The sequence below is a fragment of the Haemorhous mexicanus genome, chromosome W, assembly GCF_027477595.1.
Source record: "Haemorhous mexicanus isolate bHaeMex1 chromosome W, bHaeMex1.pri, whole genome shotgun sequence".
Classification (NCBI taxonomy): domain Eukaryota; kingdom Metazoa; phylum Chordata; class Aves; order Passeriformes; family Fringillidae; genus Haemorhous; species Haemorhous mexicanus.
Window position 1 is genome coordinate 2,400,816 of NC_082380.1, and position 26,132 is coordinate 2,426,947.

The 26,132-nt window shown below is 41.9% G+C and overlaps 1 pseudogene; it reads right to left on the minus strand.

Moving 5' to 3' along the window:
- Positions 1-243: 243 nt before the first annotated feature.
- On the minus strand, positions 244-25,884 carry LOC132341405 (endothelial lipase-like; annotated as a pseudogene).
- Between the last annotated feature and the right edge of the window lie 248 nt (positions 25,885-26,132).

Here is a 26,132-nt window from a genome sequence, read left to right on the forward strand (position 1 = left end):
ATTGCCTTTTATAATTATGGTCTCTATAACCTGGGCTCCGAACAGTTTTCCTTTTGCTCCCCATACTTGGCCGATCTTTTTGCTTAGCTGAGCCCCTCTGGGGAGCTTCATCACACAGGATCGATCAGCACCCGTGTCCACTAAAAACGCATATTCTTCTCTCTGGGGGTCAATTTCTAAGTTTACCAGGGGCTCTATCTGGTGTCTGATCTCATCCCCCAGAGCGTAGAGCCCCTGACACCCCTAATCATCGTGTCCCCTCAGAATCTTCTCCAGGGTGTCCTGTTCTTTCTCAATTGCTTCATCCATTTGTAATTTTTTGCAGGACCACTCAATGTGCCCTTTTTCACCACAGTAATAGCAATACACATCATCTAATGGTGGTCTTTTCCATTGACCCAGCTTTCCATTATTTTCTGCTCCCCCCTTTGGCTCCCCTCTTCCCATTCCTACACTTTCTCTTGCTACTGCCACCATAATTTTTAGTTTTGTTCTGTTCTCCTCATCTCTCCTTAAATAAATTTTCAGAGCTTCTCTTAACAGATCGCTAATTCCCCTTTCTTGCCAGTCTTCCAGTTTTTCTAATTTCCATCTAATGTCAGGCCAAGCTTTGGTAACAATCTGTACTTTTAATAGTACTTGGCCCTCTGGTCCATCAGGATCAATGTTGGCATGTAACTGAAAATTTTGTTTTAATCAATTTAGCCATGCCCCCCTGGAGACTCATCCTATTCTTGACTCCCATCAAATGCCAATTTAGTATTGCTGCTTTTGGGTACAGATTCTTTTATGCCTCTTATAATTAGGGTCCTGTAGTCTTTCATGTTTCTCCAGCCCTCTTCTTGGTTGGGATTCCAATTTGGGTCCACTACAGGGAGTTTTTGCTCACCCGGGGGTCCGGTGCAATTCTCCTTCTCCCAGATCTTTATCCCTGCTGACCTTATGAGGCGTATCTCCTCTGGGGAGAAGAGGATGTTCATAATAGAATGCAGGTCTCCCCAGGTATATATATTGAGACCCAGGAACTAATCTATTTGCTGAGCTGTCCCAATTGGGTCTTCCACCAGGCTAACCAGTTCCTTTTTAAATGTTCTTACTTCAGAAGCTGTCAGGGGTGCATTTACAAAAACCTATTCCTCCTACCCCCCCACCTAGTGGAACTTCCTTCAGGGGGAACAGCTTGTCCAGGTTTACCTCTGGCCTTACACAACTTTTTGATTTGGTATTACAGTAAGGGTCAGCATCTAAAGGGTCATTTGATTGGCTCGCTAATTCTTTGTTATCATTGTGGGAGGGTACAGTTGTTAGGTTGGAGGATCTATCCAGAGGTTTTTTCTCAGGGAAAGGTGTTGTATTCTGACTTACAGGTTGAGCATGCTGCAGGTTAGTGGGTATAGGAGGCGGTGGGGGAAAAGCATCAAGGGGTGGATATATATGACAGAGTGGGGTTGTTGGAGGAGGTAAAAATGACATGGAGATTCCCTGAGGAGATAGAGGAGCGGTGGGGATCATTGGAGGGGATAAAGGTAGGTTTTGAGAAGCAGGAGGCTGGGTGTTAAGTGTGGGGGAGGGGGTGGCTTGATAGTTTGGAAGAAGAGTTGGTGGGACTACATAGTCCAGGGGATCCAACCTCTTTTGAATAACTCTCTCGTTTTCTTTATCCTTTTCCTCTGACTTCTGTTCTTTATCCTTTTTTAGTTTGTATACCTTGGAATCTCCTTCTAAGAATTTGACCCAGCAAGTAACATACTCTACTTCTTCTGAATTAGGGTTTTCTTGGTTACACACTTGCAGATATAATAAATTACATAACCACTTATCTCTACTTCCATACCAGGGCCATTTTAAGGGGTTTTTGTTATAATTTCTTCTTTGGCCAATGTTCCGCACAATAATAAATCACCCTCACTTGATCTAACTTTTCAGTTGTTTCCCACTTATTCCAGTCATCCAATATATCACCAAGGGGGCTACCAGGAGGAATATTCTTATCCTTTTTCCTTGGTCGCCCTCCTCTTCTACTGTGGCTCTGACCCATGGTGACTTTCGGTTACTATAAGCTTTTGGGCTGGTAAATAAAACGGCTTACTCTTACCGGCTTTTTTAAAAGTTCTGTCTTGCTCTTTTTTAACTTGAGAGATCTCCTAATCTCTTTCTGTTTATGCAACAGGTGTCCTTGCAACAATCGACTTTAGTGCCCCTGGGCACTCTTCTCTGGCATTCTTATCTAACGAACACTTACTCTTTGTCATTCACACACACATTCATTCACACCCTCAGGTGTGTTCATTCATACTTCTTGACTTCTGCTTAGCTGAGTTTTTGGCTCTTGTGCCTCGCCCACTTGGACTGTGTAAGGTACCTTTTTTTGACACTCCAGAGCCCTTGAGTACTGACACCCTAAGTTTCCCCGCTGACCTAGGTTCAGTATCCCCATAAATTTTCCTTTTCTTTTATTGGCTAGAGGAAGGAAACATTAGCAAACCTCTTAGACTTACACAAAGCTGACCCCTGTTGCCAGAGACTCACTGGTCCGTGTAGGCCCCCACCCCGACCCCTTCCACCTCCCTCGAGGTTTGGCTATTCCTTTTCCCTAGAGATAGCCTCAGAGTCAGGGGTTCGGATCTCCGCACCTTGCCCAAGGTGAACTTCTCACCCTCCCTGTACCCTCGAGGGATCGGGCCACATGACTACCCCTCGCAGCCACAGTGCTAAAAAGTTATACGATGCTGTAGCCTCCCTCACCTTGGGGTCGGCCTCTCCGGGCTTCAGTACTGCCAGGCCTCCAGGAAGGACCCTGAATCTGGTCGCCTCTAGTGTCAATTCACCTGTGAGGCTGTCACTCAAACCTTCGCCACGGCTCCCCACCCACCCAGGGAACAATGGCTTGTTTGTGGGTCACTCGCACCTTTTTGCAACAGCCCCCACCCACCCGGGGAGCAGTGGCTCTTCAGGCTTTAATGAGGCCTGCCAGGGTGCTGCAACAAGGAGGGCTGGGGGGGGGCGCCTCACTCGGTCTTCCTTCTTTCGCTTCCCTCCCTTTCCATCTGGTCTCCTTGCGGAAAGCCGGAACTGTGGTACTAGGAGGTCCTCACACACTCCGGGGCTCCAAGCCGGGCCCATCTCAAGCTCTCTCCACACACTCGCCCCCACTGTCCCCTCAGGCCCTCCCCCTGCCCGTGGATGGGTGATACCAGCTGGTGTCTAGCTCTGCTGTGCCTCACATGTGCCTCAGGCCTTTTTCCCGGATACTGAGGCAAGGTCCCTCCATGGAAGACAGGTGGCCATCCCATCCTCCGGTCTCAGTTAGGCAAGGTTGTATCCCAGACAAGTCCCCAGCTGTTAAAAACAGGACCATACTCCTGGTACTAAAAGTGATTTCAGCATTTATTATAGTAAGGCCTAAAGTATGGGGACTTGTGGGTCGAGCAGGAGAGTTCCCATCAAGGATGCTGCAGTGCCAGCGCTGGGTCTTCTTTCTTTCTTGAGCAACGATGTCCCCCATGTTCCAGGTGGAGTGGCACAGATTCACTGGGTCAGATGTCTCCTTTTTATCCTGTTTTTTGTTCCTTTGGATTGGTTTCTGTTTGGATCCTTCATTTGCAGAAAGGTTTAAGGTGCTTCATTGGCCCATTACAGTTCTGTCCAGGCTGGCTCATTTCGCTTGGGGGGTGGGGCACTTTACTTAGGTGTAATACCATATGTTGAGTACCGTATGTCTTATAACTACCCTTTTAACCCCTTTTACAATATAATAACCAAACTAACAGCACATGCTTAACAATTATCAACTATTTTACAACAGTTTCTAACCTATTTTTGACACATATGCATATGGCTTTTATGCATATGCAAAAGGTTAGGGGATAAAGTAGACTCAGGAATGTTTGGGGTGCACATGTCCTTGGGGAGCATGCATCCAAGCGCTGAAATAAATCATACCAGCTTTACAACTTTTACAAGTTGTGGAGGTTTTTTTTCCACAAATCAGCAGAGGAAAAAAGTCTAGTAAAATGCAGAAGAGGAGTAATAAAGAATTTTTAAGAAACTCTGGGACACTAGGAAAAGGTTTATACAGTACAGATTGGTATTTTATTCTGTCAAAGCAGCACTTTGCCAAGTACCTACTCAGTGAGAGCCTGAAACAGATGTACACAAGTAGGCTGCAAACAGAAATTATGGGACTTGGTGCTAGTCTCTGCCTGTTCAACTCCATTCAGGGTGAACAGATGTTTGCAGGCTCAGTCTCCAAGTAGGGAAGTATAATATTCCAGTAGCTTGGCAGGAATGGAGAGCTGAACAGCAAGTAACTGCTCATAATCTCCTGAAGGAAGGATAATTTCCTATAAACTATTGCATTGGAGCTCAGCTCAGCTCCTCTGCCTTGTGAAAAAGCTATACTCCATGAATAAGCAGGAAGGGCACATCTGCCAGCAATTTTGTTTTATGAGGGTTCCCAAACAGTATATCAAAACAGCCATTTATTGTACCTGCAGGAATGTTTACTTGGTCTTTCAAGACTTGTGTCAAAGCAACAAGTTTTTGCACAGGGTTTCATTCACAGATTTATTTGCTACTGTATGTAGCACAGTGTGCTGGTTTCTGTCAAACCTGAAATGGGACCAGCTTGCATTTCTGAGTTGAGCTCTGCCACCCAGGAGGGTTGTGCAAAGCGTGATTTCCACAGGGCTTTGTTAGCCCTAACAAGCACTTTGTATTCAGATTAGAAGTGACAAAGCTCTAAGTCTACAAACTGAAATTTAAGACAATCCAAAAGGTTGGACTTCATCCAAAGGAGACTATGATTTAGTCAAATGAACAGGGATTCATTCGGAACATGACCAGAGGCAGTCTGAGACAATCAAGCAGTCACTGCTGGGAGTAGACTTACTGGAAGTCATGCTCTGAGGTTAAATGGCGCTGAGATTCTCTGGCAACAGCTGACTTGACACTCTCCTGAACCAGAAGAGATTAGCATGGCTGGAGATGAAGCAGTAGGAGTCAGTACTGTAACACCATGGCAAGTTTTCAGCTGTGTCTCGCTCATACAGTTGAGCTCAAACTTTAATCAAGAAATTTTTTGGCAGCTCAAGGTCTTCTATTAGGCTGAAATGATCTTTGAAGAAATTCCTTGCATTCCTCCCAGCTTTCCTCTGTTTTACAGGGCAGTTAATAGACGCCTCTAATTAGCTCTCCACTATTGCACATATCATGGGGATTGGTAGCATTACATTTTAGCATCCACCACAGCAACAAGTAGACAGGTTCTTTCAGGTTCTTTAGGCACAAGGTTCATGTTATACCTATTTGTCAGTAAGCATGTAAAAGTACAAGATGACAAACCAAGGTCAGAAATCAGGATAGTATAACCTAGTTAGCGATAGTTATGGCACACATGAAAATTAAGACTAATAGCTGGGAATCTTGAGCTAGAATTTAACTTTTTTGAAAGAAAAAGAATTTCCAGGAGTCTGAAGGAAAAAAAAAAGGGCCCATTCTTCCAAGCACAGCAACATGCATCATACAGGATTTCTCTTGGCTGATTCTCTCTATCTTTTTTGACATTCGTCTGTGCACTTCACAAAGCAGAGCTCTTTGCCAGGAGGTATACCAGTTAGCTGGGAATCCTCCACACAGAAAGCAAACCTAGGAGGAGGAATCAGAAGTCAAGAGAAGGTACCTGTTGTCTTTATGATTAACAAATAACATGTAATGTGGATTACAGGTAATTCTAGGGCAAGTTGTTTGATTTGACATTTGTCCTGTGAAGCATCTTGATACACTATTAGCCTGTTAAATAGCTGTCTTATTTCTTATTTTAATATTTTATTTGAGGATCTTTGCTTCTACTCCCCCTACGTTTCATAGATTGTACAAAGTAGGATGAAGACTATCTTACAGATGTTAGGCAGTGATGCTTATTTAAAGCTCTGAGAAATGTGGCAAATTGTAATATCAACTGGTGTTCTTTGACAGATCTGGGTTACCTTGAGAACAACATTAACACAAGATTTAGAAGTACGGTACCACATGCTTGGCAACTTTACTACCTGTTGGATGTTCAGATAGATTTTCAATTACAGACATCATAGAATGGTTTGGGCTGGAAGGGACCTTAAAGATCATCTAGTTTCAACCTTTCTGCTAGATCTCAGAAGGAGCAATATAGTGCTTAAGGAGGTGGTGCTACCATGTTACTGGTTGCAGTTTTAGGTCTAGCTTGTTGTGCCAAATCAGCACATTATTCCTGTAAATTACAGCCATGCCCATCCATGTTTCAGTATTTTTGGTGCTGTCAGTACTTTAACCCTTCAAGTACGATCTAAACCACCTTAAAGTAAGCTAATTTACTCCCCAAGGTGTGTCACAGTATCTAAATAAAGAAAAAGAACATCTGAGATCTGATCTGTGGTGACTAGTTTTACTTAATTAAAGCAAAGTTTAAAACTTCATGCTGGCCAGTAACCCATTCACCTATATCCTTGAGGCAGCATTAGCTGGTAACACTAAAAATGAAAGACAGTTCAGGATACCAACTAAATTCAATACCCCAACTTTTCTTGCTAGGTTCTGAATATTTCTCCTTCTGATTGACATTTCAAGTCAGTGTTACGAATGGATGTGGGGGTTTAGATAAGTCCTTGCCTTTTGCCCAGGCCTCTGGCAGCAGGCAGTAGCTTTACTGAGGCAGCCACCACCCCAAAACCCACTCTCGTTCACAAGTTCTTTAATAATGGCTAATTTGGTCTATTATAGAATGAATTTTTTATTTAATAGACATAAGACTCACAGACATAGGACTTAAAACAAACTAATAGTACACAGGAATAAGGACAAAAAGAGAGAATACTAGTAGATATATCCAGCACAAGGTTAAAGGTACCTATTAATGTTACAGCTAGTGAAGAAACAATACAACTTTGGATTCCATGTATCTTACCATCCAATTGTTGGTGGGGCACACACTGAGATCCTTTCCCTCAATCCCCAGGAAGTAACCATGGGTTTACGTCCAGACTCTGGAGAGAAGTCTCAAACACATTTAGGGTGAGTGTGTAGAATGCTTCTACCTTTGTGATAATGTGTGTGATAATGTGTGTGTCTTTTATAGTTTGTAAAACGGTGTCTCTTAGTCAAGAATATTTCTTTTATTGAGTTCCTACATCTGGTCTCCAGACTAAGATGTTACTTCTTAGCTGAAGCTGATAGTATAGGGATAAAATGTTTCTAAAATCATGGTATATTTAGGGGAGTTAGAAAGAAAGTTAGGCTTAGTAGGCCCTGGGAAAATGTTAAGGGTAGTCCCTGGGAAATGTTAAGCCTTGTGTTTGCCAGATCATGTGAAACTGCATCTGCGTAAGCAGTATATGATAAATGATATAACTGTTAGATGTGATGATTGTTTAGTAATTAGATATAATTATTGTTTAATCGTAAGAAGAATCATGAGAAACTATGTTCAAGGGTTCGAGGGGGATCACGAGAAACCCATGCTTGGATGAAAACAATGTATACAATAGAACAATGTAAGTTTAATAATTAATATGTAAGTTATATAACAAAATATAAAAACATATTCATCCCGAACCCATGGAGGAGTCAGATTTGGGTCTTTACACCCCTGACACCCAGAGCTCTTCAATAAAAGCACCTGCATATGATCATTCTGTGATTATGTGTTCCTGAATGCTAACAAGGCCTGAGCCCTTTTAGCATCAGAGATGACCCCTTGCTGAGCCTTTCAGCCTGGGTTATTTCTTTATGCACCAACTATCTGTGGTAGAGAGGAGGGGGGACAGACCTGCCACAGTCAGCTCACATGCAGTGTAACGTGTACTTCTGTTGTGTTTCCCCAGATTTCACACATATTCATCTGATATGCAGATCCTGGGAAGACTTTACAGGCTGATACCAGTAACTTTTCAGCTCTTTCCATAGGTCATACCATGCCTGACTGTGGCATATGAATGCAAGAGACATGAGCTAAAATCAAGTGAATCTGGTTTATTGCAAAGTTAAGACAGTATACTTTTTAATGTGAGAAACTGCCTTCATCAGTTTTCTCAAAAGTGGTTACAAGCCCATAATAAATTCGTTGTCTTGACAGTTTGTTATTCTTCTTTCAAGGTTTACAGGCTTGGCAAACAGGATGTCTTTCCCTTTTTCAGATCATGTGTAATCAGCTTTCTTCCCCGTTTCTCAGCATTCTTGCTCAAGTGATGCAGCAGAGGCTTCCTCTGTAACTCCATATCTCCCCCCTCTGTTTTTAAGGGGATCGTAGATAAAGCTAGCTATGGTGACCATGACTTGTTTTTGCATGCTTTTAGCAGCCCTAACTATGTCAAAAAAGGACAAGACAGAAGATTAAAAAGGATATTATTGTCAAACAAACCAGTGCAATGAAAACCCAAACTCGTAAATTTATCCCAGGAAACCAATTTTTTGGATTTAGCCAAGATAGATAATTTTTCAGATCTGTCAACACCTTTGTTCCTCTAGAGTTTGTGAAGTTCTAAGTTTATCCTTTAATTGAGTATGAAGTGATTGGATATCTTGTCTTAAGGTTTTCTCAAAGGGTCCTTGGAGGGGGTTTTTAACTGTCTTCCAATTCTGTTCTATGTCATTCAATGGAAGAGAAGTGACACATAAAGAATTATGAATATGCTGCTAATCACAGTGCAGGGATAGACAAGTTTTTTGGGCCTCAAGTCTCTCGCCTACCCATAAAAGAGCACTTTCCAAGGCATCTAATCTAGCCATTATTTCTTTATTAATGTTTTCTTGTGTTTGCAATTCTTTTGTGATATTAGTTAAAGCCTGTCCCACAGTATGGGCAGTTTGAATGGAATGAGTTAAGGCAGTGACAGCCACAGAAGCTGTGGTTAATACTATCATGGCAGAAACAATAGCAAAAATCAGCCAACACAGAAATTTGCGAACTCATTTCTTACTCTTTTGGATTTCCTCTTGGACTAGTAAAGCCAATTGTGAAAGACCATTTTGTCCTTCCCAAGTCTGAGTCAAATTTACAGGTACCCAAATTTCTGATCTTCTTTTAAATGGAAGAAGGACAAAACAGTTGCGCATATCTCCAATAGGTTAAATATGATCTGAAAACAAAAGAATCAGCAGACAAAAAATGCAAACTATTTCTATAATATATTGAAAAACCACTGGCTAAAGCAAAAGCATATGGATGTGAGGTAAAAGTCATTAGTAATTAGTCCTTCAGCAGTGTTAAACTAGCAATTGTAGCATTCATATCTAATTTTACTTGGCATACCCTATTGCCAAAAGCAGGTAACAATATTTTCCACAAATGTTTGTACACATGGGACTGATTATTATCTAAATAATATTGTATTAAGGGTCTGGCCATCCCACAATCATGCCAAACCATACTGCGATTTGCCTTTTGGGATGGGAGAATGGTTGTATTTGTCCAATTTTCTTTAAGGATACCATGTGGTCCCCAATCAGTTACCCTCCCATACTGTAAGAATTGTGGCCATTGTCCTATACATTATGTCCATTCCAAACATGGTATATTGGAAATGGGTGTAAAACAATATTTGGGGAAATGAGGTGGAGTGGCATCTGCAGATTAGTTGGAGGTAGACAGAATGGCCAACAATGTAATAGCAGTCAATTCTCTTGCAGTCTCCAAGTGTACATCTATTAAATGTAATTGCATAGAAAAATTAGTACAAGGTAAAGGTAAAGAGGTACTTGTTTGATTCCATGTTAAGCATATAGGTGGTAAATCAGTAATGAAAAGTAGTGTTAATACTATATGCATCTACAATTTTCTGATCTAGGGAAGGAAGCCAAATTCCTCCTACCCATTCTGTTCCATTGTTACTGAGCAGGGGTGTTGTGGATCCCTATAGGTCAGAGGGAAAAAGAAACGGTGGCTGAAGGATGTGGGACTAGTAGATTCCTCCTTCTGCCACTTGATGACAGTATAGCAGTAAAATGATGACAAGATTCATTGTTGTCCTTGGCTGGGTCTGATATATCTTGCTAGGAGCCAGTATGGTCCTGCAGGCAAAGAAACACATCCGTAACCTCTTCCCCAGGCTAACAGTGGAACTGGATCTTTCCACTGACATCTTTGTATGTAACTTCTGGGTGTACTCCTTCTCCATCAGTTCTGTGACCTAGGCATCTCTGTTGTGCTGTTAGGTCATCTCTAGTGGAGAGATTAAAAAAATTTAAAACATAGGTTGCTTTGTCAAGCTGCTCTTGAGGAAGCACACCTAATGGATTTCCCCCTTTTTTGTTTTTGAAGTATGCTTTTCAATGTATAATGTGCCCTTTCCACTATGGCTTGGCCTGTTGGAGAATGGACAATACCTGTATGATGTTTGATGCCCCAAGTGTGAGAAAATTTTTGTTTTATGAGATGTATATGCAGGTCCATTACCTATTTTTATCTGTTGGGGCACTCCCATCATGGTGAAAGCACGGAGCCAATGTCGGGTGGCATGGAGTGAATAAATGGTCTGTTATAGTATGCAAGGGCAATTTGAAATGACAGTGAATCCCTGAAAAGATTTTCTAATTTTGTTGCAGTAATAGGAAGATGTATTTCTGCTGGATCATATTGCTGTCAGGCTCTGGCATCGGAGTAGTCCCATTGACCGCAGTCAAAAAACTACTTCAAGTTGAGTGGTTATAGTTTTTGAAAAGGTGTGTGGCAGAAGAATCCATTCTAATAGCCAGAGATGATGTTCCTGTACATCACATTGACCAATGAGAGCATAAGGTTGAAAAGATTGTAGAATTAGGAACAACTGTAAAGGCAAATTTGGGTTCTGATGCGTGGCAAAGGATTTGTTAATCTTGTCACATTTGTCAAAGCCTCTCAGGCAGTCATTGTTAACTGCCTAGGGGAGAAAACATCTGGGTCCCTGATAGGTTTCTCCTTGAGCCAGGTCTTATGAGCTCTCAGAGAACCTATCATACCCAAGACAGCTCAGCTACCTCAAATGGCATAAAATTAGCAGGATGACTTCTGAGGTTGTGTTGGAAACAGAAAAAGTTTTAATAAAAGGAAAAATAACAAAGCTCTTGCAGACAAAAACTGAGCCAGGGGCAAGAGGGTCTTGCTCCTGCTAAAACACTCCATAGAAGCTATTATTTCCTTTGTTCTCTTCTTTTTCTAGTGAATTACCTAGGTGGGACCTTTTGGCCTCTGTCCAATTGGGCAGCCCCAGGTTTGAGGTGAAGTCCCAAAGGTCCTATGAGGTGTCTTTTTACCAAATTGAGGAGACAAACTTCTGGGCATTTTGCCTTTTTAAGCAGACAAAGAATAATTTTGTCACTCCATCAACAGGGGGCACATTCCTACAGGTCCCCTTTCAACAAATGGAATAGGTGGGATAATTCTTCTGTGGTAATTCCCAATAAAGGGCAAATCCAATTGATATTGCCTAATATCTCTTGCAAATCATTCAATGTGCGTATGTCAGTTTTTAGGGTTACTGGCTGTGGGGTGACTGTTGTTTCTAATAATTTAAATCCCAAGTATTTCCAAGGAGGTTCTCTTTGGATTTTTTCTGTGGCTACGCACAAGCCTCTGCTGGCAAGCGTTACCTTTAAAGCAGCAAGGCAATCACGTAACAATGAAGAGCTGTCAGAAGCAATTAAAATATCACCTATGTAGTGATACAGAAAAATAGACAGCTATTTTTGCCACAATGGTTGTATGGCTAAGTGAATGACGAATTGACAGATAATAGGGGTCTTTTTCATACCCTGAGGTAGTGTAACTGCAGTGGTTTTAGTTCACCAATTTGAGATTTCTCAGCCAATCCACCAATTATAGTGGTGGGTTCAGTGCTGGTCAAATGCCCATGTACCATCTAGAATTATTTACTCATTTCCTGATGTGAGATGGGATTAGGAAGAAGGCAAAGCAGGCTCAAAACTTTAAAAGGATACAAAGAAAACTTTATTAACAGAAACTAAACGAATAATGGGAATCAGAATAAAACCTTCAGAACACTTCTCCTCCCCCCTACAACCTTGTCGTTCCCTACTAACAATATACAGAAACAATTCAGTAAGTTTATCACCTCTAGAATAGTCATTCTTCAGTTCACATAGGGAAAGGAGTCCCTCTTGTCATTTTATGGAGACTTCTCCACAAGAAAACAGTTATCTCGTGGCTTTTAAGTTCCATGAATAGCAGCCGTCCGAGAATCTGCAATCATGAAGTGTTGGAATGTTGGGGGACACAAGACAGATGATGCACTTTGGACCTGGTTAACATAAGAGATTTGATAACAGGTTGCCTTGGCAAAAGCAAACAGAACTTTGAAAATTAGATCTAGATTGCAAGAAGATTAAATCAGACAGTTTTACCGGGAAAAGAAAATCTCATTAAACTCTGCAAGCAGGAGATGTTGTTATATGCATAAGTTTGTGCATGTGATTTCAACCTAATCATTGTAGTACACATTACTAGTCTCCCTAAAATAGTACATAAGCGTTTGTATCCCACAATAAAATCAGATTTTGATCACCGAATCACTCTCCCCATCTCTCTCCATCGTCAACAGTGAAGTTCCTCCTATTTTTTTTCAGCCTTCCCACCGCTGCATTTATGGGTCATGTCAACTTATGGGGTACTTTTTTAAGGATGAGCTGTACAAGAACAAAGGTTCTCTTTCTCTATCTCTGAGATCATTTTAATTTCTGGGAACAAAGGTCTTCTTCTTCTTTCCCTGGGAGCAAAGGGTCTTCATCACTCTTTTCTATCTGTTCAAACTTCTCATTGGATCACAGCTACTTCAACACCTGCTTGATTTAGCATAGATGCCTTTGCTCATATCTACAATTTGAACACTTAATCTCCCCATACTTTCAGTGAGTTACAGGGAAAAAGAGTCTGATGTATCAATTATATCTTTTCCATAGCCTTACAAGAGGATTTCAGCCTAAACTTAAGGCATCTCTTCAACCCCTCTATCTGGGACTTGACTTCTTACTGACCTTCATGTCTCATGTTGTCCTCTCTGTCCTTTTCTCTCACCTAAGGAAGGATTGAAGGTGTACAAGTCTTATCTGTGCACTGAAGGATTTACTATCTTACCTGGGACCTGCAGATGGTCACGTGATCCCTGCTGGGCAGTGGCCAAAGCAGTCATGGTGATGGATTTTCAGGACGCACAGGGGGCTGTGTCAGGATTGGCCACATGGCTGGTCTCTGGCCCCTGCTGCATTCAATTCCAGCAGCAGTGCCACTCTCTGTGTGGGCTACAGGGGCGCTTCTGGCCTCAGCAGCATGATCTTGTGTGGCAGCCGCGCTGGGGGGTGCTTCAGCCAGGGCCCCCCAGCCTCCCCTCCCCCTGCCTGGCAGCTGCTGAGGCCCAGCCAGGCCAAGATGGGCTCCCCAGAAAGGGGCCCGGCCTCACGACAGGGCCCACCGGGCCCGGCCTAGCCAAGACGGGAGCCAGGCGAGTCTTGTTACCTGTTCCCAGGCCAGCAGGAAAAGAGAGAATTTCCAGGGTTTGTTTGTGTTCAAATGTGAATCTCACAGAGGCGGATCTAATTTTTAATTTGTTATAGATACATACTATAATATTGGCTTTTTGCAAATATTAAAATGGATTTTATATGTGTGATGTTAAAGTAACTTTGTTATAAAGGTATAGTTTGTATTTGTACTGTTAATTAAGCTTCGACATAGTAGTGAAATAGCTATGCTTGTGTTAAGATGCCTGCTTGGATAAGTTAACATCCAATGAACACAGGATGAGGACACCAGCTACAGATATGCCAACTATCAGGACTTACTGTCTGAAAAAAGCATGGACCAAGGCCCAAACTGGAAGTGATAAGGAGGAGGAGCCAAAACCACAGCCAAGAAACACACATGCTCTAAAAAGGCGGACCCTAGGAGGGGCCATGTAAAATAGCTCCTGGAAAATGTAAACTAGTTTATGGATATGCATAAGGGTCTATGAATATGCAACAGGCTGATGTAAGGAAGAAGGTATTTAAGGGGTATCCCCAAAGGTAACAGTGTAGTTTTGGCTCAGTGCCAAGATGCACCCATCTGTAATAACCTTTGCTTTATGGTCCTTGTCTCCTATTGTCCTTTAATAAACTTTTTTAATTTTCACAGGAGCGTGAACACGTTTTTCACAATTGACTATTAACATGCCTATTCTCAAAACTAGCCAGCAACTGGTTTTCCTAGGCACAGAGGAAGCTCTCAGCAGCTCCTCTCAGAAAAAATCACTTCCATGGGTGGCTCCAATGCAAAACCAGCACAACAACCCAGTGGTATCATTCTATGGGGGTCTCATGATTGCCAGATGGTAAAGAAAAGGCAAATTTAGGTGCATCATCAGGATGTAAAGGATTGTAAAAAAACAGTCTTTTAAATCAATTATTGCTTATTCCCAATGTTTGGGAATCATCGTGGGGTTAGGTATTCCTGGTTGTAATGCCCCCATAGGTGACATGACTGCATTGACCACCCTGAGATCCTGTAAAAGTCTCTACTTTCCTAATTTTTTTTAGGAATAACAGAAATAGGTGCATTCCGGGGGCTGGTGGAAGGGACTATGTGACCCAAATATAATTGTTCTTGTACAAGGATTTGGGCTTGATGAAGCCGCTCGCCTTTCAAGGTCCACTGCTAGATCCACACAGGCTTATCAGTAAGCCAGGTACATTTCAGGAGCAGCCTTTCGTCAGTGGCCCCCATCTAAAATGTGTTGAAATTATCAAGCCCCATTGCGTCATCAGGTCTTGCCCTCACAAAGTACCTGGGATGGGGACTACATATGGCTGCAAGGTGGCAGGCTTGCCCTCTGGTTTGATGATCTTCAGTTCTTTTGTAGATTGCCAGGGAATTTGCTGTCCCCTTATGCCTGCTACAATCGCAGTTGAAGGTGCCACAGGCCACTCGGGGGGCCACTCCCTTTAGGATATGATGGAAACTGGCTCATTGTAAAAGACTTCAATTCTATTTAACAAGTGAGTAATGGTTGTTGTACCCCTATGATTTTTGATTAAAATATTTGCAGGGTGCCTGTGCTCCTAAATCCTCCTGCATCTCATTGTTGCTGTAAGATCAGTGCTGAACAGGGAATTGCTGACAGACGTATTAATTGTGCCAATCGGCTTCCCTGTGTCACTCTACAGGAAGGATTAAGTGTCCAAGCCATGATTTTAATTTCCCCTTTATAGTTGGCATCAATGATTCCTGGTAACATAAATAGTCCTGTGCAGGTGGTTAGAGGATCATCACAGGAGTAAAGCATGTGTTTGAAATGGCAGTGGCCCACACACAGAAGTGGGCAGCAGGTGAACTGAGGAATTATTCAATGTTGTGGTAGCACTGACAGCCAGGTCCAGGTTGGCACTCCCAGAGGTGCCCCTTGCAAGGCTTGTGCTTTTATTGGTGTTGAATTGAGTGGGGTCCCATTAGATTGGGCAGCACCAGACCACACGCTCACTTTCAAGTTTCTCTGCTTTAGGAGAGGGTTGCCATCTGTCACGATCCATCCTTACAAACGGGTTTCATGATGGTTTGTGAATTGATCTCAGAGTGCAAAAAACCGACACGGCACAGGGGGTTGCAGTGATAATCAAAAACAAATGTACCTTTATTGAATGACCACAGCAAAATGCGTTGGGGAGGAATTGGGGAAAAGGGGAGAATAAGGAAAAAGAGGGAGGAAGAGAAAGGAAGGTATATAGCTACCAAATGTAGACACGGCGAAGTCCGTCGATGTCCAGCTGACAGAGTTCACCAGGTCACTTCCAGGGAGATCTCAAAGGTTGCAGTTCATCCGAACTCTTATTATACTCTTTTTTGATGGGGGCAAGGGGTGAATCTTGAAAATGAATCAAAAGTAGTCTATTGTATTTTTGGGGGGAAAATGGTATTTGAAGAAGGGTACACACAGTCCATGATCTCAGCAGTGGGCAAGAACCATTGTCTTCTTGGTCCACTGCTCGCACCTGCAACATCCATCTTGCTTTGGTTAGCTTGCCTCCCCCACACACTTCCCCCAGGTAGGGGTTTCAGTCCCAGTCCTTGGAAAGAGCAGGGGTGGGCTTTTCACATAGGGATTTCATGTCTCGGTCTTTGATGGAGAGGCTTCTTACATCTCAGTCTGTCTGTCACAGTGGTTGTAAAACAGGTGAGGGGTCTTCTGTGGGGACCACCCAAAACCTTAGGAGAAGTCCAGCCAAGCCGAGAGGTGGGGAAAAATTCCAGAGCTATTGTTGCAAAAAGGGCAGAATGCCCTTCTTTTCCTTTCACCAGGTTCAGTGTAGCATACAGCAAACACACCTGTGAACAATAGCTTAGCAATGTCAGGAGCTATGCTCAGGTCTCAGGGTTCTTGGTAAGCAACTTTCTCCAACAAGGCCAGAATTTCAGACAGGGGTCTTTTTCTTTAGTGGTCCCCAATAACAATTGTGACGCAGATGAGGGAAACTTCGGACAGAGATTCACACCATCTTTATCATATTTAGACCGGCATTGATTGCTCCAATTAAAACATTTTTGGCAGCAAAGGCAGGGTTTATTGGGCTTTGTATTGTCTTTTTGTCCCTTTGAACACTGTTTCCTAATATGCCCTTCTTCCTCGCATTCAAAGCACTGAATAGCTGCTCTGGCCACTTGCAGTTGTTGGGCTATTGCAGTAGCAATTAGTTCTGCTTTAAATTGTTCCAAGCCGATATTAGGGCATGCCTTGATATAATCCGTGAGGTTGACATTGGCACAGTCAATTATTTATCAAGTCCACAGTCTTGGTACCATCATTATTGGCATTTTCATAAGCAAGGGATTTTAAGACAGCATCAGCTGTTTCCTGCATATCAATTTACTGCCTAACGGCCGATTGTAATCAGTCAGTAAAGGTGATATATGGTTCCTGAGGCCCCTGCCTCACAGCAGCAAAACCAGACTAATTTTTTTGTATCAGGTACCTTTCATATCGCACGTATGGCGATAACCAAAGCTTGGTCCCACACTTGTGGTGAGAGTCTTAATTGTGCCCAAACTGTAGCATACATTTCTGTGCCAGAGAGCTGTTGATGCAGTTATATTAATGGGCGGTTGTTGATTACCAATATTCAATGCCTGAGTTTGAGCCAGATCTACAAATTCCATCTACCTGAGTATTGCCCTCCTGTCAAAATTGTCTTAAAAAGAGATTTCCAATCCACCAGTTATCTAATATGTGGTTCTGCAATTGCATCCAATACATTTATAGTAAAGGAGGAATGCAAACCATTTTCTTTCACTGATTTCCTTAGTTCCTTTACTATCTCATATGACAATTGTTCATGATGTGGGTTTTGGTTACGATATACAACAGACATTGCTTGAATCCACCAACACTTGCCTCTGGCATTTCTGTATAAACCTTTCTGGCTCAGGTCCTATAGGTGGCATTGTTTTCTCATCATAGTCGCTGGAAGACTATGACATGGTATAAGATGGTGGTCAATTATGTGAAATATTTGCTGCAGCCTTTTTGCATGCTGTTTGCAATATTTCTTCCGTGCTAGGAGCAGCAGCCACCATGGCACTTACTGGGGCTAGAGAAGGATATAAATCTGGTTCTTGTTCAGGATCAATTGGACCGGAATCAAAAGGATCCGTTTACTTAGTATCATTCTCCTCAGGTGATATTTCATTAACAAAAACAACAGTATCTGACAGAGATGCAGGCGAAGCATCTGCAAGGACGCAATCCGCATTGCAAAGCCAAGTATACCACAAGCCAAGTAATAATACTGTCACGGTTGACATCGTGATGAGTAATTTGGCGGGTTCGCAAACATTCACCAACCTCTTCCAAGTGAATAAGGTCATAGAAACCATCTGATGGGTACCAGGGACAAAATTGTCTGTCCCATATAAGTAGCTGTATAAGTCTTTGGGGTTGGAGTTTATATCCTTGTTCCCTAGTAATATGCAAAAAACAGTCTTTATGCAGTTTTTGGGATTTCATTTCACTTTGCCCCATTATAAGAAATGCTTCTTGACCGCTCGCAAAAGCTAACCTGTTCTATAGCCAGCGATGAAAGGAGCTCCTTGGTGATCAGTTGAACATACCTACAGTTGATTCAGTTGGAGTACCTCACAGGACTGGATCATGTCAGCAGTACTGAGGTCCCTGTTCAGGCACAATTTATGGCATTTGAATGTGAGAGATATGAGCTAAAAGCAAGTGAACTGGTTTATTGCAAAGTTAAGACAGTATTTATATTTTTTAGTTGAAGAAACTGCATTCAGCAGTTTTCTCAAAAGCGGTTACAGGGCCACAATAAATCCGTCGTCTTGACAGTTTGTTATTCTTCTTTCAAGGTTCACAGGCCTGACAAACAGGACACCTTTCCTGTTTTCAGATCATGTGTAATCAGCTTTCTCCCCCATTTCTTAGCATTCTTGCTCACACCATGGAGTAGTGGTGGCTTCCTCTTTAACTCCATATGAGATGTCCCCTCCCAGTTGAGCTTTATTTTTAAAATTTTACCCATGTCCTCTTCAGTATAGATCAGGAAGGTGTCTGTAGTTTTTAGGCCAATTAGATCAAGCCTGAAAGACAAGCAAAGACTTAACATTTATTCCTTATGGAACCATGCCAGATGCTTGTTCATTCCGCGTAAGAAGTTAAACAGAACCATTTGCAGTTTATCGAGTGCTCCATTTTCAACTGTTACCAGCTAATTACTGATTACACTAAAGAAAGTGAGCTTAGATAGCTGGTTTGATACAATGCATCATGTATTTAGCTCAGCCATCCTTCCATAGCTTAAAGGTGAATTTTATGCTTTGTTTTACTTCTGGAAAAGGCTAAAGGAGGTCACCAATGCCTCCAGAGGTATGAGTGCTTTCAGACTACACCTAAATGATAGAGGAGAAAGGCAAAATTAAGTACTTCAGTAATGAGCTGTGAAGGCTAATATATAGAAGACTGGGCACATCAAATTGCTTTCTCAGCAATAAATTATAATTAAGTTACTGGATGAAAAGCTTTTAAATGATGATGATGTGAGTCTGCTAGGCTCAGGTGCAATGCTAGTATTCCCAGAGGAAAGAATGATGCCACCTTGTCTAGTCCCAGTGACCTTCTTACTTAGGTAAACACAACAGACCAGCTTACCTATATTTCTGAAGAGAGGCTGAGTCTCTATTGGTGCCATGAAGGGTGACAGAGAAGGTGGGATCAGCCTCTCCCAAGCTCTTGTAGCTGAAAACATGCATTTTCATCTGGTAATGGTAGATTGGAGAGTAAGTAGGACAGCATAGATGGAACCAACAGTGTTGAAAGAACATTGCTCAGAGTTGCTCTTGTGAAATTACTGGCTGGAAAAGGCCAGAAACCCTTCCTTCATTGAGACATCCTTGATCACTTCCTGCATTTACTGATGACAAAGTTGACATTTATGCAACAGCAGCAGCAGGTCCACTCTGGGAAGGGCTCCCCAAACATTATACTATTCTAAGGTTGGGATGGTCTTGAGAGTTTGATATGTAAACTGCAGTCCTGCTAAAAAGGCAGAGTGTTGTTATGGCCAGAGTCCTGTTGATTTTTCATAGTGGAAGGAGCACAGTAATGCCACAGGACAGCAATGCAGACAGGTAACAGTGAAAGACAAATGCCTGATGCTGTGCTGCTTTGAGGTGATGCTACTCTTCCACCTTTACATTTTTCACAACATTGACTTTGGGAGTCTGCTCTTAGAAACAAAAACTATGCTCTTTCTAAGGAGAAAAGTGTAGCTTTGAACAGCATGTAACCTCTTGTTTTTAAGTACATCTTGCTGTTTCTTTTGTGCTGTATTTTCCTGGCATTGTAGTTGATGCTGTTGCAGTGATTCTTCTGGCAGCTCAGGCAGATGCCCTTCTGAAGCAAGTGGAATTGGTACATTGAAACACAAAATTTTGGTTTTTTTTGTTCATGAGAGAGTCCACGAAGAATTGCACAGACCGCTCGTGTTCACATTTTAAAACTTCACCAATTGCTAGAGAAGCAGAGTTGAAAGGGATACACTTTGTTTAAGCATTCTTCACCCCAGCAGCTGGTAAGATATAGTGAGCTATGTCTTTTTGTTGCACAACATGAGTTGACCATGGCCAAACTTGAATGTTTTTCAAACAGTTGCAATTCAAGAGGTTAGTGGAAGACACTTGAAGAAGGCCATTCATTTAGTGTCTACCATGAAAAGGGCTTTAAAGAGCATTCTAGACCCAGCATAAGATTTACCAGATGAAAAATTGTCTACACCTGGTAAGCTAACACGATGCTTATTCTTCAAAAACCACAGGATTTTATTCTCAGGAAAGGCTGACAGATTTCTCACAGGTACAATTGAATCAAGTTAGAATTCAGTCTGTGAGACTTTTACAGGTCTGCTGTTTAGCCACTGTGAAAAGTGCCAATCACTTGTTTTAAAATTTTAAAAGTTTAGTTATAATAATATAGTTATAAAAATAGTAATACAAATTAGAGCAAAAAGAATTTGGGCAGAGTTAGGACAATAAAGGACAATAAAAAAGCAAAGAATTACGAATGTCTGGATGCTTTCCTCAAAAAAGCATGTCCGCTAACAAAAGATTAACCCTTAAAAGCAATAGCCTGTTGCATATTCATATATCTCATACATGACGCAACCATTCCTCTCAAACTAGGGATTTTTCTGCTTATTGTCAACTTCTCCCCCTTCATTTTGTAAATCATGGTTTGGCTCCATGGAGTCTGAAAGGAGGTAGAAGGAGCCTGGTTCTCCCCGATAAGGAGGCAATAGTTCTCTTTGGAATTTTAGTATCTTGTTGCTGTTATCTCTGTGTGAAGAATTTCTTGATTATCTTATCCATTCCTTGAGCTACTTAGAAAAGTATCTTACATCACATAGTTTCTATTTTAATATAATGTTGTAGCCTAAAACTATATTTAACACACTACTTAAAAGCATTAATACAGCATAACTTTCTAACATAACACATATAGTATTGTTCTGGTATGAAACAAAAGCAGTGAGAGACTTCAAGTCAGAAATACAATTTATTAGGAAAAAGGAAAAAACCCCAAAATACATGCAATAATACAAAAGAAAAACCATTGACAGAGTCAGAATACAACTTGACACCATGCTAGTAAGGGTGGTGGTAGCAGTCCAGATGAAATGGTCATGTTATAGTCGTGATCCCATAGAAAAGATCTGGTAGCTCTTGTCCTCTAGAAACCAGTGGGTAAGGGCTGCTTGTTCTGTCCCAAACCCCAGATTATATCCTGGTGGGGATGCTTAGCTCCTCCCCCCTGGGTGGAGCATATCACAATGGGCTGATATCTTTATGAGTCACGTGGTGGGTCCTTGATTACCCATGTGTCGTGGTTTGAGAGGAAGTCAGTTTTTTGGGATGCTGTGGTAAAACTAATGGGTGCTCAGATTTGAATATTGGCAAGTGGTGTGGCCACTGAGGATATGGATACAGTTTCAGCTGTGTATCCTGGAGAAGCCTATAGTACAAGAGAGACTCCTCTCTCCTTGATGAACTGAGAATTGATTATCTGAAGGGTGGTGCTGGACTGAGAGTGGGTGATCTGACGAGTGAATGTATTGGATATTTGGTAGGGGGAGGAGGAATGTTTTTAGAAGGTTTTCATCCAGAGTTCTGTGTTTTTTCTTTTATAGTTGTAGGTTAATAAAGTTTTTTTTCCCTTTTATTCCTAAGCTAGAGCCTGCTTTGCTCTATTTCTGATCACATCTCACAGCAGACACCAGGGAGGAGGCATTTTCATAGAGGCACTGGCATTGTGCCAAGCTCAAACCATGACACCATTAAACAGAAATGGCTCCCAGAGAGAGTTATCTCTGAGTCATTCGGTAATGCATCGATGGGCCCATTAACAGGAGATAAGGAAAAAACAATGCCCCTCCTGGTTTCAGCAGCTCTTGAGGATGGGAATAGAATACATCTTTACATTGTAACCTAGGATAAGTATTCATTTTAATATTTGAGAAAAGTCAATCATATAATACGCATTTTTCACACCACCACAGGGAAATATGTTAATAATTTCAGGGAAATGATTATCATATGTATGTTTATTCTGGGGCAATCAATGAATATATCTGTAAAATACAGTATCTATGCAGGAACTTTCCTGTACTCAGCATGCACTGCATTTCCGAGGAGATAACCCTTTACACATCCAGTTGAATAAAGAATGCCTGCTTCTTGTTATGATCCACTCTAATCACAGAGGAGCAAAGAAAACTCTTTGTGAATAAAGCAGAAAGAACCCCGAAGGTTTGAAATATTTCCCGAAACGAGATCAAACAAAATGAGGTTAAATGTTGATAACAAAATTTGATATATTTTATTTAACAGTAAAAGAAAAAGAAAGAAAGAAATAGAAAAAAGGGGGGTGGGACAGGAAGAGTGACAGAGACAGATTAAGTAGAAACATATCACCCCTCCATGAATGTTAATGACATCTCGTTGATTGTCTCCATCCAGCCGTCTTGCTGGTGAGGGACCCCCACTGAAAAATATAGAATTGAATGGATTAATATACATTTGGGACAGGTAGGAATGCCCAGGTGCCTCCCCTGGAGAGGGCAAGTTTGACACTGTCTCTTGCAACACTTTGGGTCAGTTGCATCACTTTGCATCACATGCAGTGCTCTGGTGCAGGGTCTGGGGAACCATTTGGGGGGCCTTTGATGGACCATGACACCTCTGCAGCTGCCCCTCACATGAATGTCCTGTAGATGTGGCTTTCCTGGCTGAGCCAGTTCATGTAATGCAGAATGGGTGTTCGTTGCCTCTGATCAGAGGCTTTTTGCCATGCACCCGAAACCTTCCTCCTCCTCCCTGAGTTGGGGGAAAATGTGAATCAAGGGTTTGAAGAAACTGAAAGAGTTAAGATTTTAGCTAGATTTAGTTATGAGGATAGAAAAAATTTATAATTATTAAGAGTTTACGAAGAAGAGTAGAAGTAATGAGGAATAGTTAATTATTAGCAGATGGAGCTAGCTAAAGTTAAGGTTATATATCACTGCTTGACTTTGCTATGTTTGTAGAAGCAGGATGGGAGGCTGGGTATATTGTCAAAAGGAAAGAACTATGACTGCACCTGAAACCCAAAACCAGCTAGAACCAGGCTGGGGAGCTTGGACTATAGCCAAGGGGGTCAGAAAGCCTGCTGCCAAGACAAAGATGAAATGGTCACTATGAGGAAGATGCCTTTTACTTCAGCTTCAGAGAGACCACTGACCCATTTCAAGCCCACCGACCTAATTCAATAAGAGACTGTGCAACTGTGAAGGGACTTCGGACTCATTATAATACATTTTAATATGAAGCAGGGGTAGGCGGGGTCAGGTAATAAATATGTATAGGTATATTGGGAAATTATATGAATATGTAAGACTTTAGTGAATAAATGGAGAGCCAGAGCTTTGTGAACTTTGCACACGTCTTTGGGAGGCTACACTTCGTGTGTCTGGCACTATCAATAAACATACCCCTTTCTAACTTTAACTAGTTGGAGAGTCCTTTCCATGTTTCAAATGTGTGCAAACCTGGCAATAGATAAGCCTGGGGTTATGGCTTCTGCCCCCAAGCTGCTGGGCTTGTCTCTTCTGTGAATGCTGTCCCAGACTTATCCATAACTTCCTAGACCTGAGATGCTTTGAACAATTATCTTGGTTTGAAAAGACAAGTGTCTGCTAAGGAAGGCAAAAGCCTCTCTTGAAATGGAAAATGGAAACCCCCTCCCTCTGAACTATTATAATTCTGAATTTAAGGTGCTCTCAGGAAAAGATATGGGAGTAGGAAAAACAGTTCTTTATTAGGAAAAATAAAAATGCAGTGATACAATACAACACTGACAGAGTCAGAATACAACCTGATACCCTGTTGGTCAGGGTGTTGGTAGCAGTCCGATTAAATGGTGACTGCAGTCCTCCTGGAGTGACAGATGTAGTTCTGTTGAAACAATGGTCCTGTAGAAAGGGTGTAGTTTTCCTCTGAAGGTCCAGTGGTGGTGTAGATGGGCCTGGTCTTCCTCTGGGAATCCAGTGGGAAAAGGCTGACTGTGGTGTTCCAAACCTCAGATTATATCCAGGTAGGAAGGCTTGGCTCCTCCCCCTGGCAGAGCATCTCACAATGGGATGATGTAATTTTATCAGTCATGCAGTGAGACTCAATGGCCCATTAACAGATGATATCTCTCTAGAGGGAGGATAGGTCATGGAAGAGATAAAGAAAACTGCCCCACCTGGTTTTAACAGGTAGCCCATTAACAGAAGATAACTGCTCCACCTGGTTCTAACAGATGGCAATAGAATACGCACTCTCCCAGCTACATCTTGCATTTGCAACCTCAGACAACAAGTGTGACTTTGTCTTATCTTGAATGCCTTAGGTGGATTAACTCACAGTCCAGGGCCTCAGCCCAGGGGGCCCATTCAGGGTGCGATGGTCTTCCATGCAACTTTGTTGATGCAGCTTCCTTATATAGTGTTAATGGACAAAAATCCTTTATAAAAATCTTTAAGCCATGAATTAAAACATTTCAGTCTCTGGCACTTCTTAATGCTACATTGGTGTTTAAAAGTTTCTTTTATTTTCACCAAATTTTTGGTAACAAGACGACCATAGTTTACAATCAGGTGTTAGAGTGAGAACATGCTACTTCAGAATTAAGAGCTGGTCTAATTTCTAGCAACTAACTCCAGTGGTACAGGCAGTTTGGAAGGAAAAAAAATAGTTTTTTCTGCTTTTTAAAAACAGATTAACACCCAGCAGCAGCATACATTTATTTGTGAGGAATCTACTCTGACCAAAGGCAAAATAAGTAATGAGGATCTTACTCCCATAGGCAATGGCTCCAAGGCCATCACTTTAACTACAGCCACGCTGGAAGTCTCCCTCACTGGGGTAGTTGTCAACATTGCCTACAGGCATCTGGATCACAATGCTAACACCTAGTGTTTCCTTTGTGTAGGTGTGAAGGGCATCCACAATGTTAGCATCATCAGGGAGAGGCACTTGCTGGGGTCCACTCCTTCAAACACAGGGCCAGCTGGATGCAAGTCTGGGGTTAAATGCAGTAGGCAAGATGCCAGGTAAGAAAAGCTGCATTATTTCTCACAGAACATAGCTAGCAGTCTGTTGCTGGCAGCTCTCCTCACCATTTAATAAACAGACATTCCCTGCCTCATTTCTGATACTGTCCCCCCAAGATCTCTTCACCATGGGCTCACATAAATAAACAAATAAAGATGTCCCATACAACTTTTGGTGCAATACAACCCAATTGCACCAGTTTGCTCTACAGCAATGACTTCAGATTGCCTGTTGGAAACAATGAGTCTCTCTTAGATCACAGCAAAGAGATATTTCAAGAGGTAGCAGATGACTCAACACCAGAAGAGGTCTAGGCCCCCACAGAGACCACTGGTAGCTGTTGGAATGCATGAAATAGAAGCCTCTCTGAGTCTGAGACATAAACTTTAAAGAATTTAGAGATTTTAGAGCTGAGGTTTTAGTTAGAGATAAGCTTTATTAGAGTTAATCAAAATAAATGGGTAGGCCTTGATGAAATTAAGAGTTAGTGAGTAACTAATAATTGATTGCTTGTCAACATAATATTTGGTTAGCTGGGTTTCTAATGAAGACTATCGAAACTGATAAATAGCTTTTAGGAACATAAGACAATTGTAAGCCTCCTCTGTTCTGAAACCAGTTGAAGACAGGGAATGGGAGTTCTACCAAGGGTTCATTTGTCATATTTGCATTGAAAAGGTAGAAAGGTCAGAATGAGGAAGACTTCATTTACTTCCTCAATTTAGGACCCCTCCCCATGAAAGGCACCACTGACCCATTTCGAAGAACAAACTACCCACGCTTAATAGGTTTTGAACTAATTACCATATGAAGCGGGGAATGAGATGTACCAAGGTTATGAATATGCATTTGTATTTTGAGTATTAAATACCTGTATAGATAAAAGGACTCTGTAATCACCTGTAAATTGTGGTGTGTATTTGGGAGCCATCCCGCACGCTGCCCAGCATCGCAATAAACATACACTTTCTAACTTTAAACTGTTAGCGAGTTTTTGTCTTTCACA